Genomic DNA, 21357 nt, shown 5'->3' with positions numbered 1-21357 from the left:
GAGTACTACAAAACATTAACACTCATTTTAAGTCGATTCAACTTCACTGGCTTTGAAACCAATACATAAATAAGTAAAATTATGCCACATGGAGTAACTTGCTAAGCAAGTCTTACGGACTTAGTGAAAAGTTCATTAAATCCCTTTTCACTAATCCCTTTTCTAAGGTGTTGACAAAACAGTTAATATACGCAAAATTTTCAAGAAGTAATTCTGGAAAATTAATATGTGGCATAATCTTACTTTTTAATTCTAATTGCAACATGGGAAAACCTATGAACTAGAAAGTAACTTTAAAAAGTGGACAAAAAGGGAACTTAAATGACAAAAACTTTGTTACTAGAAAAAAATACTTCTGTAATATACCGAGTTAGAGAGCAATAAAAAGGTTTTCTGGAGACCTTTTTAAATCATATCAAAGAAAGGACAAAGGATATCCTTGTTTATTTCTCAAGGTATTTCTTAAGGTATTCATGGTCAATACAATTTGAAATGATACTGTGCTTGCTCTTTCAGAGATATTTCAGCTTTACAGACTCGAATTCTAAATTTAAGGCTTTATTGACCAACTATATAAAGAAGTAGTTAAAATTCATTTCAAGGAAAATTATTTTGAAGCCAAAAACAAGGCTTCAGACCTTTTCAAGACCTGAACTGGGTAGTGTTGTAATGCAATTCTTTGCCAGAGAAAAAAGGAATGGGACAAATTATTTTGTTGGTGTTGATACTGCTGTATTTTTACCATTTCATCTTTTCTAATGGTTTAGATCGACCCTAAAGACAAGATGGATTCAGAGTAATGTTCTGACGCTGGACATAGCTTCCAGCTTCTGCTGCCAAATAATACCATGAGAAAGATTGAGACATATTCAGAAAAAGATATTTTGTTTAAATACTTCACAGAGGGGAAAAAACATCCTTTTTTCTTTTTTAGCATAGGCCCAGAAATGTAGGTGTTAAAAAGCACTCTAAAAGCAAAAAAGGAACAAGCAAGACTAGACTTTTCATGAAAAAAGCCTTCCTTACAAAATACATCTGGCAATGGCCAAGTAGTCAGTTTAAATTTCCTGAAAAATTAATGGTTTAACTTTAGTCTGTACTTCCAGGGAGTGAAAAGCCTTTGTGTGCAAGTAATTTTTCATAGTTACAGCTGAATAGGTGTCAGACAAAGAAGCTAGGCTGGAAGGTGCCTAAGTTATTAATGATTCTTAAGCAAACCACAAAACTATCAAAAGAGTAGGCTCCCTTTAATTTAAAAAAAAAACAAAATACATAGGAAATTTTGCAGCATATTAAAAAAAAAAAAAAAAAGAAAAAAAGATACTGTATTTTTTTCCTGTGTTTTGCCATGTTAGTTTGGGTCTAACATCAGATTTCAGGATTTCAAGTTCTAAACCAGATTTTGGCGCACATCTTGTAAAAGACCTGCATTCACTTTTCACAGGATTTTTTTGAGCTATTGATCCTCAAAACCTTATCCATATGAACAGATTAAACTTTCCTTTGCTGCTGTTCTTGCTTTTAACACCAAGCTGTTCAAATGAGAAAAAGGTGTGCACATGTATATGAGGTGAATGACTTGACTTCCTACAGCAACTTTGCACCTTCCAAAATCTCTCTTTTCTTCATCTACGTTCTTTCTTCTTCATTCCCGTGTATTCTTAACATGGTTTTTTCATGTTTCTTCCTTATGCTTTTACTTTAGGGTTTAATAACTATTTTCCAGTATTTTGCTATACTTGAAAATACTTTTTTTCCTGTACATCATCTCTTTTCAACCCAACCTTTTCTGAGAGCATACGACTTGTATAAAGTAGATTCTAACCCTCTATAAATCTGCCACGTCTGTTGAAGCTGATTCATTTGTATTTGATTCCCACAGGCTCCATGAGTCTATTCTCCTGTGTATTTGCAACAGCAATCACTGTGATTGGAAAACTTGGGGCTGAATCAGCCACCTCCAATAAAGAATGAGAGTCACAAGTCTCTAAACTGAGTTAACTCCACACCTATTCATGTGACAAGTCCACACAGTTAGTCCTTAGGCTGGATTCAGTTAGGCATCTGGAAGACATTCACATGGCGCAGGTGTCTTGAAGAAGTACTTCTTCAACTGAAACATCAAGCACACTGCTTATCATACTCCATAAAGAGTTACAGAAATGCACATCTACCTCAGAAATGCATGACTATGGGGTAGGGCATTAGGCTGAGCAAGAAGCAGAACAGTGTTAATTGGAAAGAAGACAATGCTTTCAGAAAGACGTGTATTTTGCAGGCTGGTTAGACATACACGGCATAGCAGTGAGTTAACTCCCAGCTGTCTCTGTTGCTGTGACCCTTTCATTGTGCCAGCATTATAATAAATATTCAAATTAAATGCATTTTGTATGTTAATACTCTGTTTAGTGCATCACAGTACATTTCAACAATCAAAGCTTTTTTCTTTAAGTACTTCCTTGACAGCTGCACCAGCTCTGAAGCATTAAGATATTCCCACAATCTGCCAACATGTTTTTTAACAAAAATCCACCTAAACACCACTATTAAAGAGTGTGAGCTACTATCAGAAAGCAAGAGCTTCCTCACGTTAGAAAACACTTTCACATCAGCTGCATCCTGAACTTCAAGACATCAAAGTCGGACTAGTTACATTTTACTAGTGAAGTGACTACAGTCAGTGAAGACAGAGGCCAAGACAGCAGTGAGCACCTCAGCTGTATCGCTGTCAGCTGTCACTAATCTTCCCACCCTTTTAGCAATAGGCCCACATTTTCCTCATTTAGTCCTCATTAGTATTACTAACATAGTGGTAGAAGGTCTGCTTGATACCTTGACAAGCCTCAATCACTGTTGAGTGTTGCCCTTCCTAAAATCCTCCTGCATATCAGGACAATCTTTCTAAATCCCTCTTTTGAATGCTGTCCTTTCTTCCATCTTCCCCACCCTCCCATTTTGTAGAACACATTTCAATTCCATAAGCAGAACTTAGGAAAAAACAATTAAAAAATGAGGGAATGCTTTTGACCATCTGGGCAGAGGAATATCATTAGTGCATCCATACATAGGCCCAGCTTTATGGGACTGAATCTTTCTGTGCAGCCATTCATCCTGAAGGGATCACATTGTGCACCATCAATAACCATTATGCCTCATGAGACTTGACAGGTGTGTATCTCAATTTTATGTCTCTATCCCCTAAGATAATATTTTTGCCTCAAATGGGGCTCTCCAGTAATACAAGCAATTATAATTTAAAATCATACTTTCAAAAGCTGGGATAAATCTGCATTCTTTTTCTTTATATAATTCAATGTTACCATAGATAGGCAATCTAAACAGAGTCCACAATTCATTATTGATAGCAGAACACAGTCTGCATCTGGAAAAACAGCTGTATCCACCTTCTTTTAACCTGCCATCTTAGACTTCGCATTAACAAATAAATGTTCTTTTAGGTGTACCTAGAGTCACAGGGACTCCTAAAGGACTCAGTGCCATACACATACTACCTATGTGACCACAGGCCACAAGAAAGGAGGACTTACCATTTGTTGGAGAACTAAGATAAGTAATTCTCTGGTGAGTTCACTTGATTGGCCAGATGATGGATATTTTGGTTTTTCTAGATGTCTCATTGGCTAAACCTACTTTATGACTTAGGTTTGTCGGCAGAAGACATTCCAGACAGATCTCCCCACAAGACCCTAGCCAGAAACATTATCTGTTTTTTCCAGCATAATGAACTGATTAATACTACCGTTACCAAGTTTCTTTAATTCTCCTGAATGGATGTGAACTTTCATGGTATTTTTGATAATTTAGACTGAACCTTTGTCCTTTTAGACAAGGGGAAGGGGGCAGGGGCCCTGGCCCAGCGGCTCCGAGGCCCCTCCACCTTCTGGCAGGCGAGCTGGAACGAAAGGCAATTCCTGCCTTTCGGCGCTGTTTAAACATGCAAATTGTGAGAAGCGTCACTGGTCTAAAAGTCTATCCATCAATCCAGGTTCAACCCACTTCAGAAGTGCTCCTTTAAAAGAAAGGGAGAGAATGGAAACAACTATTACACTGATCATTTGATGGAGAAAGTTGTTTTCTGCACAACATTCAGCCAAGAGCAGGCTGGCTCTAACCTAGACAATACAATATTCCCGTGGACCATTCCAGAATAGGGGCATATTTACATCATGACATTCAAGTTTCTGTACCAAAAGCTTTGACATACTTGGGATGAAAGCCACAATTACAGTAATCATTCCAAAGCCATTATTTCACATAGAGTTTCAAGTAAATCTGAGCCACCAGACAGGGGAATGTAAATGCTACCCTAGAAGAAATTTTCTGTGCAGTTCAGTCACTGTCAAAACAAGCGCAAGTAAGTACTTGTGAGTAAGTAAACCCATAAACCCAAATCTGTATCAGAAAAAGATATTTTATATGCATTTTGGGACTTCTGCTACTTTTCCTCTTAACAGAAAGCAGAGAGGGCTTATATATGTATCACTGCATGGATGGCACTGACTTGAGCAGGATGCAGAAGTCGTAACTTCTCATTCTTCCTCAGGGAACCCCAATCTTGGGACATCTGGAGAGCCTGACACTTCCTGAAGCCTTTTACACTCTCTGAGGAAACAGTCTGATCCCCTGAAAAAAACCTGGCCTAGGAAAACTTCACAGGAACAATTATCCATAAAGAATCCCTTTACTATTTTTTCAAAACAAACAGGCAACATCCAAAACAAAAAATTCTCACTACAGCATTTCAAAAGGATCAAATTATGAGAAGGAGTAACAGAAATTGTAATAGTGTAAAGTGTTCCACTATTGCCTTGCGAAGATTTACCGAAGGAAGCTTCACCTACCCTTTCTTGTCCACAGGTGGTGAGAGGAAAACATGCATGCCTACCATGAAATGCTGTTTTGCACATCAAGGTAAAAGACAGAACAGTGTTCACCTACATGCTGTTGTGAGTTGACTGTGGCTGGACAGCTGGCGCCCACCAAACCCACTCTAGCACTCCCTCTCCTCAACTGGACAGGGGAAAAGATATAATGAAAGGCTTCTGAGTCAAGATAAGGACAAGGTGAGATCATCACTGATTACTGTCACAGGCAAAACAGACTTGACTTTGGGGAAATTAATTGAATTTATTAACAATGACACCAGAGTAGGGTAATGAGAAATAAAACTGAATCTGAGAAACAACTTTCCCCACCTCTCGCTTCTACACAGGCTCAATTTCACTCCTGATATTCTCTACCTCCTCCACTCCAGTAGCACTGGAGGACAGGAAATGGGGATTGCAGTCAGCTTCTTAGCTGCTCCTTTCACCTCAGGGGGAGGACCCCTCACACTCTTCCCCTCCTCCAGCATGGGGTCCTCCATGAACTTCTCTGAGTTCTTCCCACAAGCTGCAGTTCTTCATTAACTGCTCCAGCATGGGTCCCTTCCAAGGGGTGACAAGTCCTGCCAGCAAACCTGCTCCAGAGTGGCCTCCTCTATCTGTGTGTCCACGAGGTCCTGCCAGAAGCCTGCTCCAGCATGGGCTTCCTCTGAGATGACAAACTACTTTGGACTTCCACCTGCTCTGGCATGGAGTCCACCATGGGCAGCACGTGGATCTCTGCTCCACCATGGACCTTCATGGGCTGTAGGGCACAGCTTGACTCCCCATGGTCTGCACCACAGACTGCAGGAAAATCGCTGCTCTGGAGCCTGGAGCATGTCCTGCCCCTCCTTCTGCACTGAGGTGTGTGTCTGAAGAGTTGGTTTTTTCTCACGTATTTTCACTCCTCTCTCATCTGGCTGCAGTTGCTGTTGTGCAGCAGTATTTCCCCCACTTCTTACATGTGTTATCCCAGAGGCACCTCCACCATCCCTGATGGGCTCAGCCCTGGCCAGAAGTGGGTCTTGTCTGCAGCTGGCTGGCATTGGCCAGCAGGAAGGATGCAGGAAGCTTCAAGCAGCTTCTCACAGAAGCCACTCCAGTAGCCCCTGGCTACCAAAACTTTGCCTCACAAACCCAAAAGACACATTTAACCACACCATGACTTTTCTGTAGCTCAGAGAAAAGCTTGTCTGGTTTCACATATTTTCTTCTGAAACTTTGGCAGCTCTGCTTGGTTTAGGATTTTATTAAGCTGTAAAGTACTTCCTCTAATCAGAGTGAGGAATACTGTTGACAGTGGACTTAGTTTTATGAGGAAACATTTAAAAAGCCATCCTGACATTCAAAAGACATAAATGTTAGTACAAATTGAACTGCAGCACTCTGCGCTTCTCATTCATTTTGTGAGGTACTCTGAGATGATTTGCCTGGGGAAATGAAGCAATAATGTCTGAAGGCTTGATTTTTTAGAGATTTTAAGACATACAGCTCCAGATGTTGTCATAGAAATCTGTGGTACTCACTGATTCTGAAAACTGGGCTGTGGATGTATAAAGCCTTACCTTGTGCTTGTCTGAAAGGTACACAGTAGAGGACAAAAAGTAAATACAGTGCTTTCAAAATAAACCTTGTCTTGCTTCCCCTTCGAGTGTAAAATTACAAATGAGTGTTACAGCTGAAATGAAAACTTGAGGAAGTAAATTTGTCTAAGCTTTCTTTGCATTTCCATCTGTTCACAGAACAGGCCTTCACTTATATTTCAGACATAAGGGAAAAGTCTTCAGTCAGTATAAGAATTCTAAACTTTATAAGCAGTTGTCCTGGAAATGTAAGACTTGACTGTGGCCATGCAGTTACTCTAACATGAGCTATCTAAGCTCCCTAGTCTGGCAGAACCCTGTCTTGCTTTGACACGTTGCAGTCTTCTATGAACATTATGTCCTGTATGCACCAAAGAACACGCAGGTATAAACCCTTCATTACATACAGTGCAAACAGACACACAGCCAAGGGTATTCTTGCTACTAAAAAGTATGTTTACACATCTACCTCTGCTTTTGAAATATTATTGGTAGGCAAAACACATTCAATCTACATTTCCATCACAAAAACAAATTTTGCTTCTAAGCACACGAAAAACTAAGTGATTTTCATTCTACCAATGGATAAGGAGTTTCCTTGAGCTGTAAATGAAAAGTTTTTTCTTTGCATCATGGTGAGTAATAACACTTTGCAGACTTCTGACACCCTTTTTGTCTTGGTAAGTCCGTTCAAGACTGCTATAGTTAAATCTGTCAGCATTTCCATTTAAGTCTCTCTTTTCAAAAGTCCCAAGTCTGGTGAAAGGGTCCTCATTATTGCTCTCTTTTAAGCAAGTAGAACTTCATAAATCTTGTATCTTCATCTCCTTTTAAGTGTGCTTGGCCATTGCAATACTCATTTGAGTACATCTTCATTTTCTGCTTTGCCTCAGTCAACTGTATAGAGTCTCCGTACAGATACCAGAACCAGAGCAGACCAGCCCAATGAGGGGTGCAGTTTGCTGCCCTTTCTGACAGTGGCCTCCAACATAAGCAGAAGACATACAACAATGAACAGCTACAGAATGGCAGACTTTAAGTGGCTTTGTGCATTCAGTCATAATTGGCCTGCCTTGTTACCTGGATGATCAAATTCCATTGTAAATTTTTCCTCTTCCAAAGGCTGGCTTCCTTGGCACTCACTCCTAACAAATGGAAGTGTGTACTCCTTTAATCCATATTTGGTTTTTTTTAACAACATCCTTGTATATGTGAAAATCCAGTAGTCAAAATAAAGACACCCACTCCCCTGACTTGGGTGTTTCGTCAAACTCTAACCAACCTATTTTTTTCAAATACTTTGCAGATAAGTTCCACTTATAGCTCCACTTACTTCCAAACTCTGGATACTGAACATGAATAGAATAGAATAGAATAGAATAGAATAGAATAGAATAGAATAGAATAGAATAGAATAGAATAGAATAGAATAGAATAGAATAGAATAGAATAGAATAGAATAGAATAGAATGTCCTTCAGTTGGAAGGACCCTGCAATGATCACTGAGTCCTGACCAGGTTAAAGATATTGTCCAAATGCCCCTTAAACACTCAGGCTGGGGGCATCAACCAGCTTTCTAGGAAGACTGTCCCAGTGTCTGACCAACCTCTCAGTAAAGAGATGCTTCCAAATGTCCAGTCAAAATCCTCCCTGGAAAGTTAAAAATCTGGGGGTGGCAAAGTCCTTCAAAACTGTTACAGCGTGGCATGTCTGAAGAGTGGTCAGGATAGGAAGAGAGTGAATGTCCATGAGAGCTTATACAGCTCAAATGCAAACTTCCCTGTAAAATGAGAATTGGTCTGCCTACATACTGCATGGCACAGATAAAAGGCTGCTGAAAATATTAAAAGATAAAACAGTGCTTAAAAACTGACATTTAGGATTTCTAAATCGTATTATATATATATATTTTTTTTAAGTAGCTTTGATTTAAAACCAGAAACAAAGAAAACTTGGAGGAGGAAGATTTTAAAAAGGTGTGATTATTTAAGAATCAACAAAAGTAAGATTCCAGTTACAATACTTTTGTTGGCAGGCAATTACCATCAGATATCATCAATACTTAAGAGAAAAAAAAGTGATGCTTTAAGAGTAAATATTGCCTGCTTAATTTCCTCCTTTTTGCTTTATTATGAGTCTCCTCTTCCCCTTAGTTTATTCTAATTACTACATCTGCAGTAGGACACAGTAAATTATCATTTTATTTTACTTGCTCTTATGACATTTGAAGTCAAATCCAACAAAACCTCAAGCTCCGTCCTAGAATGAAATTAAAATTTAAATTTTAATGCTTTGAAGAAATTGTGCCTCAAAGGCAGGTGTCTCTTCAGCATTCCTATTGACTGGACTATTTTGTTCTTGAATTAAACTACATGTATCCAAACTGAAAAAGAAAAAAAAATAAAACTTTCCTCCTGTTATTCAATCCATTCCTCGTAAATTCAAAAATTCAAAAACTAGCAATAACTCAGATTTTTGTTTGTTGACATGTTGGAGAAAATCAGAACTAAATTTCACTGAATTAAAAAGCACAAAACAAAACAAAAAAATATTCTAGCTTGAAATGTACCCGTAGCTTTTCTTCTCTATTTAAAGATCATTAAATTAATTTTTATTCTTGTGAAAACTTTCAGAATTTTGTTAAGTATATCTGTTTCCAAGTGTCTAATAATTGTGTTAAAAGAAAAAATATTAATACAGTTTAATTGCCAACTGAACATACAGAAATGTTAGTGTATTTTTAAACATTCACAGTCTGTGTGCTGCAATATATTTCAGCTCCTGCAGTAACAGCTCTTTGGTTAATGTGTGCTGCATGAATGTAAAAAGGATGGCACACAGCACTAGGATATCAATTGCCTACTTGGAGAATGATTAATTTAAGATAAATAGATGCCTGGCTTCAGCTACACTGATTGTATTTCCTATCCCAAGCTGCAGAATCAGTGTTTCCACTCAGATGTTGTAAAACATATGGAGGAATCATTCTATTCCACTCTCAAACCACAGTGCATCACAGATTTAATCTTGTTCTTCTGTACTCTGTGGCTGAATTTAATTTTACTTCTGCCATCAGCCTAATAGACAAAAAATGTTTCCTATTTATTTTAATACATAAACTTTAAAGTCATGTTATTCTGATTTCATCCCACTTCAATTTCTTGGTTTGATGGCAAATAACAAAAAGCTTAACTATTTCTACAAGTACATAATAGAATCACTTGGAGGAAATAAAAAAAAAAAAATAACAACATACCTAACTGGAAAAATATTTGATTTCATAATGATCATGGGATTTACTAGACCTGAAAAATACATAAAACCACAGAAAAAAGATCTCACCTTTTTTTTGGTGCTACAAAAAAGACTATTTGTTTCTTTCATTGTAGAATGCAGTTTTTAAAAAGACTCCTAGAAAAATTAATGGCTCGGCCTTATGAGATTGCACATCCTTAAAACCCCTACCCTCTGGGTTTAAAGCAAACAGCATCTCCCACTCCACTACTCAGTAGTGTCTACCTTTGTATTTCTCTTTCTGTGGGCACTATCCTACTCACAATAAACAATTAATGCCCTCAGCAAGCCAGGGTGGAACACAACCTTTTTCAGGCACCATCCATTGCCTGTCTGGAGGAATTGGGTTGGATGGAGTGTAGTGACCTAGAGTGAGCATAAAGGAATTGGAGACTAGGAAGGGGCTGGTTTAGACTAAACTTGAGGGAGAGGAAGGACATGTGTTCACTTAAGAGTTTGATTACTAATGACCCTAAGCATGTCTTAGAGTAAGTTCTTCTAAAGCACTGGTTAGTAACCCTGTCCTCAAGCATGTAACTGGAGACAGATTTTTTACCACTAGAGATGAGTCACAGGATTTAAAAAAAAAAAAATCAGACTGACCTTACATTGGAGCAGCTTTTCATATCAGTCAATATGCAATTAGTCAGATAAGCATCCCTTGAGTTGGATGAAAAGAAAAAAAGATCTATGTGCATTTTAGTATTAAATTTCTTTTGTATTAGGCGATGGATTCTTATAACTAACTTCAAAATTTTATTTCCTCTATGTAAACATTAAAGCAGATGTAAATGACTCAAGAGAACAGCCCAGAAATTTGTCTACCCCATTACAGAAAAGATAGCAATAAATATGTGAATATTAGGAACCACCTAAGAGATGAGAGATTCTTTTACTCCTCATTCCCATTTATTTTCTTCCCAACAGTATTCCAGCATTGTGCTGCACAATGATCTAGAGTTCTAAGCATTTGTCCGCAAGAATCAACCTGCAATTACTATACCATTTTATGTAAGCTATCAGCATCTAGCAGATGATGACAAACTTTACTGAAACTGCTTCTTTTAATTGAAAAACATATTTAATACAAACAGCATTTTTTAGTTATGAGCATTGCTTTATCGCTTGTAGTGGGGTTTTTTTGTAAATAGTGGAAGCTTGCATACGGAACACAGCAATAGGTTATGTTGTATCTGTTGTAAATTCCTGACAGTAAACGGTGTGAGGAGCAGCTCTTACCTTTACCCTGCAAAATCCTGTCTGAATCACTTGAAAAGATTCCTGGTATGTTACTCTGTCTTAAAAGGTTGGATATTCTTCTTCTATAACATGCCTTAATAGAGAATCAATAAAAGGACAATGTACACTTCCCAACTTATGTCCTCAGGCAGAAGCAGGCTCCTTTCCCAACTCCAGAGCAATCTAAATCCCTTAGAGTATCTCCTTACTGCTCTTCTCCTGCCTGGTACCTGCTAGGACTCGCAGACTGTGTACAGGAGATTTCCACACGTTCAGAGGAAATGTATTCACAGTGCCATGGTTTAACCCCAGCTGGCAGCTCAGCCCCACACAGCCACTCGCTCACCCCCCCGCGTCAGGATCAGGGAGAGGCTGGTAAGGGTAAAAGTGAGAAAACTCGTCAGTTGAATTAAAATCAGTTTAATAGGGAAAGCAAAAGCCACACATACAAATAAAGCAAAACAAGGAATTAATTCACTCTTCCCATGGGCAGGCAGGTGCTCAGCCACCTCCAGGAAAACAAGGCTCCATCACATTTAATGGTGACTTGGGAAGACAAATGCTGTAACTCCAAATGTTGTCCCCTTTCTTCTTCCTCCCCCAGCTTTTTATGCTGACCATGACAACATATGGTATGGGATATCCCTTTAGTCAGTTGGGGTCAGCTGTCCTGGCTGTGTCCCCTCCCAACTTCCCATGAACCCCCAGCCCACTCGCCCATGGGGTGGGGTGAGAGACAGAAAAGGCCTTGGCTCTGCGCAAGCCCCACTCAGCAATAACATCCCCGAATTATCAACTGTTCTCAGCACAAAACCAAAATGCCTCCCCATACTGGCCACTGTGAAGAAAACAAACTCAACTCCAGCCAAACCAGCACAGACAGAATGTTTTGCATATATGGATGTAACCAGCTGCAGGAAAATGCAAAAATGGCCCCTACATGGCACAGCAGCAGCACCGCATATTCTTTCACATGCTACACAGGCACCAGTATGCCAGATTAAAGGACAGGTAATAATACTCTGATGTAAATTATATCAGTAAGGTGCAGGCCACACTCTCCAAACTTAAGAGATAGTCATAATATTATTGAAAAACAGACGTGACATCCACAGAGCTACAAGGTTATAAAACTGGAAGAAGCAAGATGAGATTCTGGACATGCATTTTCTATCTAGACATAAGTTCATTTCTAAGAACCCAATGACTACCAAATATTCCATCTTTAAGTGTCGAGACCATTTGGCACAAAGAACTTTCCATATTCATAACATTAAACGTTCTGTATATTCAGCAATTATGCTTATAAGTGATGAGTGAGTCCCTGTTTCAAGTCTTGCTGGAAAGGGAGAGGATATAAAACATCACAACCACATCTGAATCACTCAGACTTCATCAATAAGAATCTGAATCACTCAGACTTCATCAATATTAAGGCAGATACAGTGCTGGTTAGGCTATAGAAAAATGATGAACTGAGGAATTTTATTACAAACAAAAGCCAAATTATTTTCATGATATAGAAAATGAAAAGCTGCCCTAAAACCATACGCAAGTTAAAACCAAAAATGTAAAATTCAACATTCAGATGACTACTGACACTCATATATTAAAGTATGGCCTGCATGAGGTTTCCTTCATGGTGTACATTTAAAAAGTAATTATTCAGAAATATGTGCCTTAATTCAATTTCCTTAGGTAATACGGAGGAGACATCATATCAGAAAATAAAAATATAAAACCAACCATAGAATATAGCCATATAAATAGCTCCTGGTGCAGCTACTTTTCACCTAACTTCATCAAATGGGATCTAATGCACCAAATTGTCCTCAAAAGTTTAAGCCTGAAATGAGGTTTAAGAATATTAAACAAGTTTTAAAACATTTTTTGTGGCATCAAGAAAGTATCAAATACAATTTTCTGCAGTTCAGTGACACACCTTGACATGTCCATATATATGTCCATATATATAGGAGATTTTTACATCTCTTACTGTACAAGCTTGAAAGTGAAATTGCATTTAAGTTATAACACTTGCATGCAATTTTATAACTCGGGTAATTTTAGACTATATGCAAAAGAAATGTTTCAGAGTTTAAAACATTTTTGCATATAGCTGATATAAAAGTAGGAGATTATTTGTCCTTAAAATTATGAAGAATGCTATAAGTAGAAATTAGGATTACATCAAAACTAATGACTTCATGCATTGCCTATGTGCTTCTAAGTAATATTTTAACTTTTATTTGTGCCAGTAAAGCTATTGATTCAGGTTATGTTTTCAAGACTGAATCTTATTTTCAAAAACTACAGTAAGATATTGAGGTAGTTTCCCAAAAACTAAGTATAGAGAGTATGTGACAACCACTTGTTACAGAAATACCCTTTTCTGAAGCAAAAAGTCAAACCCTGTGGCAGTGGAAGTGGATGGAGCTGTTCCACTGGTAAGCAAAAGTAAGGAAGCAGAAAGATGCAGAGCCCATATGGGACACAAGGCAGTCTTGCTGTTTATGTCTGTATTATGATTTCTGTGTATAATACTTCATTAATTCTTGTACCCTTCCTTCTGTTGCGTGAGGCAGCAGGACCCTGTACCTGCCAGTCTGCAGAAAGTAAAAAGGCTCAGAGACCCACAGAACCCAAGCCTGCCTATTGCACATTTAACCAGCTCTGCGATTAGTCATTTTCCAGTTTTTCACCATCATGAGCAACACAGAGGTCTCTAGACAGCTCACCTCTCAGGCAAGCCTGAAGCATGTGCCTGCACTGAATTTCAAACTCTGTCTGTTTTTACCCACTACTGTTTCCATGAAAAGCATTCTTGCCATATAAGCTGACTTCAGCAGCCTGCTGCTATTGATAACCTTTAATGTTTAGGACACAAAGAAGAAACATTTACTTACAGATTTCCAAAGCTCTAATTAGAGACTGCCTGGGAATGTAACACTTAAAAAATGAGATGTTTCTGGGTATCCGCTTTTCATCACAAACTGCTGAGTCACATTTTGCTCCATAAATGATTTTCCTACATAAATGATTCTTTGAGATTGTCTGCATATAAATAACTATTGAACTTTTGTTTTCAAAACCAAGTTTTCCCCACTCCCCAAACCACGTATATCCCAAATACATGATCCTGAGCTACAACTGGTCTCCTGGATCACAGCAGCCAGCAAGTTCTCTTGATAAATCTGCTTTCAGTTTTTTTGATTGCAAAAAAAACCCAAAAACCCTGAAAGCTATTTGCATTGAAAACCATTTATACCTCATTCTGTTTCAAGCAGAAGCTCGCTAAAGGATGTCCATAGCAGGGAAGGTTCAGAGCAGTCCTCAGAGGCAAACTGTGGGATAAAGCCATAAGCTGTAGCCCGTGATCACACAGCAGCTCTCCTCCTGTGAAGCCTTAGGAAAAGGCTTTTGAAGAACAGATCACATATCCTGATTCTTTGCTTAGAAGAGTCTCTGCACAGACCAGAACACTTCAGCACCCTGTATGGTGTGTCAGTATAATCATGCTATATCCACATAAGCTAAACAGAGTAAACAGAGTTTATGCTTGATTATGGTTATATCTGAATTGCATAAAAAGTGTGGCTTGCTGCCTGAGTCCACACCGTGCATTGCTCTCATCTCTGCCTATGTGTGCAGCAACAGATAGATCTCAATTCCAGTAAGTGACATTTAGACACCTGCTGAACATGGGAAGAATGCCTGAGCCCCAAAGCCCATTGCTGCTGTGAATCAAAGACCATTTGCCATCTCAGAAATTAGCTGCTTTTGAAGACAGCACGTCCAGATGCAATGACATCTGTAGCTGTTGAGCCCCCACAAATGCAGCAACGGAACCAAGGGCAAGTATTTTTTACTGTGGAATTTGATCCACTTTTCCAAGTTAGTGCAGATTAAAGAAATGTGTGCATTTAGGAAAAAAAAAAAAAAAAAAGACAAATCTAAAATCTCAGATGATTACTAAAAGACAAATTTAGTGAAGTTAAAACAAAAATCCCAACCCAACCCCTACACAAAATACTAAGTATCTAAAACAGAATTTAGTGGATTTTAAGCTTTTCAACCAGAAGACAGTCCAAAATCTCCTGATCAATCTTAAGCCTGGAGATACCAAAAATGTGTTTGAACTTCAAGATTGTCTAAGAGCATTGAGCTCTGAACATGCCCAGGACTCCCTGTTAGCCAGCACTGACCCTTTGGCTGAGCTCCCCATGTTTGCCAAACCAGGCAGCATTGCTTGAAAGTGCCTGGAAACACAGGCATGGTGGGATCATGATAAACACACAGAAACACAGACTCATGGAATCAGAATGGCCTGGGTCAGAAGGAACATTAAAGATTATCCAGTTCCAATGCCTCTGCTGTGGACAGAGTCACCTTGCAGTAGACCAGGTTGCTCAGAGTTCCATCCAGCCTGCCCCTGAAACGATTACCCTTTGGCATTCAGAAATACAGGAAGAGAAGGAAAGCTTTTATGGACTTCAATGGTTAAAAATTCTTGCCAGAAATTGTGAGAAGTGTGTTTCGTGTCCTTGTAACTGACCAAATCCTAAACCTAATCTACAGCTTCCCACAAGTGCTCTACGCATCACACAGATGTTTGTACTTCAGGATTTTTTATCCTTTTTTTTTTTTTTTCAAAATCTTAGGAGCACTGAAAATGGGAGAGCTAGATGATTGCTGAATTTCTTCTAAAAGCACACAGGTACCTACTTCACAGAGGCACTGCAGGAATGCATTAGTTAAAGCACTGTGAATGGGCAAGAGCAGTATAAATGCCAAGTACTGTTGCTACTGCTAGTAGCAATAATAATAATACTTGACACGGGTATAGTGCCTTCCATCTGAGAATCCCAAAACACTTTACAAAAATCAATTATAAAGAGTCTGTGAGGTGGGTAAGTATAATCTACCTCTTACAGATGATGAAACACAGGTTCATATCGGTTAATTGAATTGCTAAAGTTATCCAGGAGACAGGCACAGAACCACAATAGAGAGTGCACATAAGACCTCCTCTGTCATCTCTAACTACCAGGAATTCTTCTTTCCAATGTGTCACTTATTTGCTCTCACTTATCATTTTTGTGAGCTGTCTTCAACAAGTAGTTTTCATTACATTTCCTATCATTATAAATGACAGAATTAAGGATATAACACTAGAAAATATACCCCTGTCCTTTCATTTCCAGGATAGGTGTCATGTAGCATTACATGAACAATCCATTTACATGTTGTAATACCCATTAATATTTACTCTCATTTTTTTACTGTTTTGGTGAAGAAATAAAGTATAATCTATCACGACAACAACAAAAAATTCTGGTAGATTTTACAAAACCATTCACTTATTCTCAGGCAAACACTGCATAATCTAACTACTGTCTCTTTTGCTCGCTGATTAAGAGGGAGTGGTTTGGTTTTTTTTTAAGTAGCATAAAATGATGCCTATGTGGTCAGGAACAATCACATTCCAGCCCTCCATATGATCTCACCCAGAAAGCTGCTCAAATATACTCCCTGTTAAATGCACCTACACAAGTGAATCCCACCTGCAACTCCAACTTCTGAGTTCAAGCACAGCCCCAGGCTGAAGGACCTGTGCTGAAAGGCCCCAGCCTGGAACTGCACCTCACCTTGTAAACTCAAAGTAGCTGATTTAAGACTGACTGCTCACACTAACTTTTTGGAATAATATGTAACAGTATCGGTGGCCTGCCATTTTTAGATTATCTTGAGCTTAATACAGGTGACTAACACCTAAGTTCTGCAAGAATTTTCTCCTTCATTAACAAGGTTGATGTATTATTACTTTTTTTCAAAAGTCAAGTACCAGCTAGACATTTAGGCGCACAGAAAGTTTCACTGACTGGAAAAGGAAGAAATCTCATTAAAATTTTCAGAGCCAAGATGTGTCAAGTGAAGTACAGATATGCTACCACTAGACCCAGGCAAAAATTACTGATACTGTTCCCATAATATTAATGGGATAAATTTTTAGTCTTGTTAATATTAACACAAAATGAATGTATAGAAATGTAATATACATTTTTAATTTAAACATTAATTCCCCCCCACACATTCCTTCCCTCTCCAGTAACAGTATCACATTTTATCAGGAGAATACTGAATTGCTGTAAAGTATTTGAACCTTGATAGTGTGCCCCAGCCAAACCATTTTTAGTTACTTTTACTAGAGCCTTCGGAGTGGGACCAGGCTGGAATTACCCTCACTGGCCTTTCCACCTTCAGCTACAGCACATCAGCCCCAAGAGGGTTTTTAAGCTCCAGTCTGAATGTTCGAGGAGAGAAGTGGGGGAGGTGGGACAGGCTTATATCTGCTCCCTTTGCTGTCTCGTTGTTTGGATTTCCTGGACTAACTTGGCTGCTGATCACTGGATGGGTTTTGTTGCTGTTATCATCTCCACGCTGCTTGCCTAGATCAGAAGCCCCGCCTGTTAGAGCCCTCAGGAATTCATCAAGGACTGAAAGGAAAACTTTGCTAAATTGGGAAAGAAGAAGCTGAAAAACTAAATACCAAGACAGCAAGGAATAGATAAAAAAGGACTGTGCTGCACTAGATTAAAACCAATCATATTATCAGAAAAGTGTGTGCGGAGCTCATGGACAAAACAGAGAAATCAATCAAGCAATGTGAGATCTCATGCACAGCAGCTGTAAAATGTGTATGTACTGTATTACAGATAAGTTGTAAAATGTCTAAGTAGAGTAACATGTATAAGCAGTGTAAGGTAAGTAAGTAAAATGCGTAAATACTGTATTAGGTAAAAGTTGTAAAAGGTATAAGTAATTAAGAACTTTTAAGGTATAGAATGTGTAAGTAAGTGAACTGTGTAAGTTATGTATAAGTAGGTAGAATGTATAAGTAAACAAAGTGTATAAGTAGGGTATTATGTCAAAGTTGTGAGATATGTGAGTGGAGTGTATTTTAAACAATAAGAAGCTTCTGCATAATCATATTGATTCATTGATCAGAAGGCATGAGTTCCCGCACTAGATCACATCTTCTCTAACTTTAGTGAAAATGTACTTTTCTCTATTTTTATATCTTGTAAAGACATCAGCAGTACTTAGATAGTGTGGCTTAGAAACTGGATCATGCTAAGTGCCTACATGCACATTAATTTCCCTTGACTCCAGGGGGTGTCCCTTTGCTTTCTGCAAGTAGTTCATAACCAGGGAGCAAACGGCCCCCCCAATTTGCCTCTTACTTCCCTCCAAGATTAATGGAGGAGCTTCCCAACTACAACTGCTGCTGCTGCATCGTGCAGTCCTGTCTGCACAGGTGCTCTTGGAGGAAGAGGACATGGTCATCTTTGCCTCCTCATGCCTTCCTTTCCTGACCTTTTGCTCTTTGCCCTTCTCTGTCCAGTCACTTGCCATGGGTGGACACTCTGCACTGACCCATCACACAGCAAGCGCTAAGAGCAAAGCACACTGGAGCTTTCCAGGAGCAACCAGGGAGACATACAGAAACAAGGAAAGAATTCCTTCATACAGCATTCATTGGAACCTTCCTTTTCTTCTGACTTTCCCTTTTCCATCCTTGATGAATATATTTTTACCATATTAATGCATAAATCCAGGGAGAAAGGGAAGTGGCCAAACATCCACAAGATTTCTCATATTCTGTGAAAACACTACATGTCCTACTCCTGTGCAGTAAGAAAAGCTAAAATCAAATTTAGGTTCAAAGCTCTTTCTGCCATAGAACATTCAGCGACTTTAATTCAAGCTGACTTAGCATGGGAAGTGTACATGTGAAAAAGACATTATTCTCCCTTCATGAGAGAACACAGCAACCCTAATTCAACAGTCAGCCAAAAGAAGCTGGCCTAAATTTTGAGCTAAAACTGCCATTATTTTGATCCTTCCTTCTTTTGAGAGAACAAAAAGAAAAAAAAAAAAAAGGAGTTGCAAAAATCTCTTTATTAAGGATAGAGAGAAATAGTCAGCTATTGGCCACAAAAACTCTCAATAAATTAATTAACCAGCCTCTGCAATGTGTTAAGATTGTTCAGTTTTCAAAAATGACAAAATATTAGCAAAGATACAGCAGTCTTTAAAAGCACTACAATGGATAGTGTTTGGTGTGCTAACTCTTACACACAGCCCTTCACCCCAATCATTTTTCCTACATATTTATTGTATATATTGTATATATATTATGTATAATGATGCCAACTGCCCAAACACACTCTCGTTAATAGCCAAACCACCCAGAGTAAGAACTCACATCACTTACAATATCCTGTGTAATCCCAAATTTTCCATGTTTTAAATCCAGTACCTTCCACTACCCTCACATTTACATGCATGTAAATGTTTGAAATCAACTTGTATTAAGTTTTACACATTCCTAAATTTAAAAAGACACAGTTCTGCTGTTGATTCTGAACATTGGATTACAGCTTCTAACCTTTCTGTAGGAGAAATCTAATTATACATCAAATCACATTCAAAACACAAGCCCCATTTAGCTTCCTTTACAGGCATTTCAGCCTTAATATCTCAGCCTGAAAGATCATTTAAAATTAACTCAGCTATACAACCACTTATGTTAACCTTGTTTGCTGCTAAGCCAAACCTGATAGAAACTCAGTAATCCCCAATTACCACTTTCTGACACAGATAATGACCCAAAAGTAATCTGACTGAATTTCTGCTTCAGAACATAATTATAGGATTGCAAATGTATTTTTTCTCCATGAAAATAAAAAATGCTGCTACAAATTTTGTATTATATTCCTTATGGAAGAACTTGAAGTATTCCTCACTTGCCATCTTTTGTTAATATGGCATGCCTATATTTATTTAATAACATGGGGTTTTATACAACTAGAAAAAAATCAAGACCTTTATGTGCCAATCATAAACCAAACTAACACCAAGAAATCTTCTCCATTTCAACACATGCAGGATCAAGCCCTGAACTGACATTATCCATCACTCTGTGTGTATAACACAAAATTAATTTGATATTTTAAGTTTGTACTTGTGGTCGTATTTACTCTTAAATCCCGCTGGGAGCATAAAGCATTCATAGAATGAGTAAGATGTGCCACTGCATATGGCAGAGTAATTGCATGGAGCCAGGATTCTCTATAAACATTTTTTTTAAGAGATTTCGCTGAAAATCATGAAAGTCAGACTCAGTAAAACTCCTTGGGAACAGCTCAGAGAAGCACAGATTCATTCCTGTACTAGTTACGGGGTAAATAATGCACCCTTCTGACCTCTCGCTGTGTAAAATGCCAGCCGTCGGTGCAGGGATGAAGCAGCGACCTGCTGCTGCCTTCTTGTCCCCAGCCTGCCATCAGCACTTGGAGCACCTGTGACACTTTGCCAATATTAACAAATGGCTCAGACATAAATTATTGTGCATGCCTGCCCAAAACCCACGCTTCCTAGGGACATACCTACCATGAAAAGTTGTGGTCCTGCAACTATAAAAGATATTGATTCATTCTCTCCTTTACTCAAAACCATTCTCAGCACCATACTTGAAGAGGAGAACTCTTCTTTTTTTTCTGAAAAAAAGCTGCATTTTCTCAACTTTTAGTTTGTGATAAACACACTCACTGGGATAGTTTATAGTTTGCACACACTAATAGAAACACTGGAATTAAAGTCATGCAGGGGTGGCAGTTCACCCATCTGCATCCTAAAACCAACCCTACTTCTATTACATTGCCTGTAACCCATACATACACACAAAGTACACATAAATTAACTGAAAACTATGTAATCTGTATCTGTGTTTCAGTTGCTTTGGGGTGGGATTAAACCAGTGCCAGAAGGCTAAATATCATAGTGAAAGAGCTGAGTTGATTTCCAGCTGCAGTCGTGGACTAATTCATTAACCAGCTACAGGGAGAGCAAAAATATCCTCATTCAAAATTGCCAAAATTCTGCTTTCCAAAGCTTTTACTTCTTTGTGTCAATTATTTTAGATCTGCTATCATGTTGCAGGGCCTTTGGCTATGGATGAATACCTTTCCTCTAGTTTGCTACCATTATGAAAACAAAACCAATGGAAAAAAAAAATGTTTCCCCACATTTTGCTTCCCCTTTATTTTCCCGTCCCTTTCACCTTCCCAAGGCAGTTCTCCACATCATCCCCTGGCTGCTGAACCTTTATGAACTCCAAGTGTGTCTCTGGCAGGACGAGGGACCCAGCCTTTCACCATTCCATGCTCCTTATTCTCATGCTGGTTTCCTCCTGACCTTTTGGACAGACAGAGAGCACTGCCTAGTAGGTACCACAGTGCACATATGTAACTCTGCTAGAAGACGTACCAAGAGATGGGCCAGCAGAAAG

The 21357-nt window shown here is 38.6% G+C and overlaps 1 protein-coding gene and 1 long non-coding RNA gene across 2 annotated transcripts in view; one reads left to right on the top strand and one right to left on the bottom strand.

Moving 5' to 3' along the window:
- The window catches only part of ZNF804B (zinc finger protein 804B), a 232808-nt gene that overhangs the window by 197657 nt on the left and 13794 nt on the right, over positions 1–21357 (bottom strand). The gene's annotated exons all lie outside the window — the stretch shown is intronic.
- Positions 2987–4642, top strand: LOC138105642 (uncharacterized). Its single transcript, XR_011148588.1, has 3 exons — positions 2987–3168; positions 3459–3582; positions 4565–4642. It is a non-coding gene; the product is annotated as an uncharacterized lncRNA (long non-coding RNA).

The sequence above is a fragment of the Aphelocoma coerulescens genome, chromosome 2 (genome assembly GCF_041296385.1).
Source record: "Aphelocoma coerulescens isolate FSJ_1873_10779 chromosome 2, UR_Acoe_1.0, whole genome shotgun sequence".
NCBI classification, from domain to species: domain Eukaryota; kingdom Metazoa; phylum Chordata; class Aves; order Passeriformes; family Corvidae; genus Aphelocoma; species Aphelocoma coerulescens.
The sequence above is the reverse complement of the archived record's forward strand: the minus strand, read 5'-3'. Positions and strand labels throughout refer to the sequence as shown.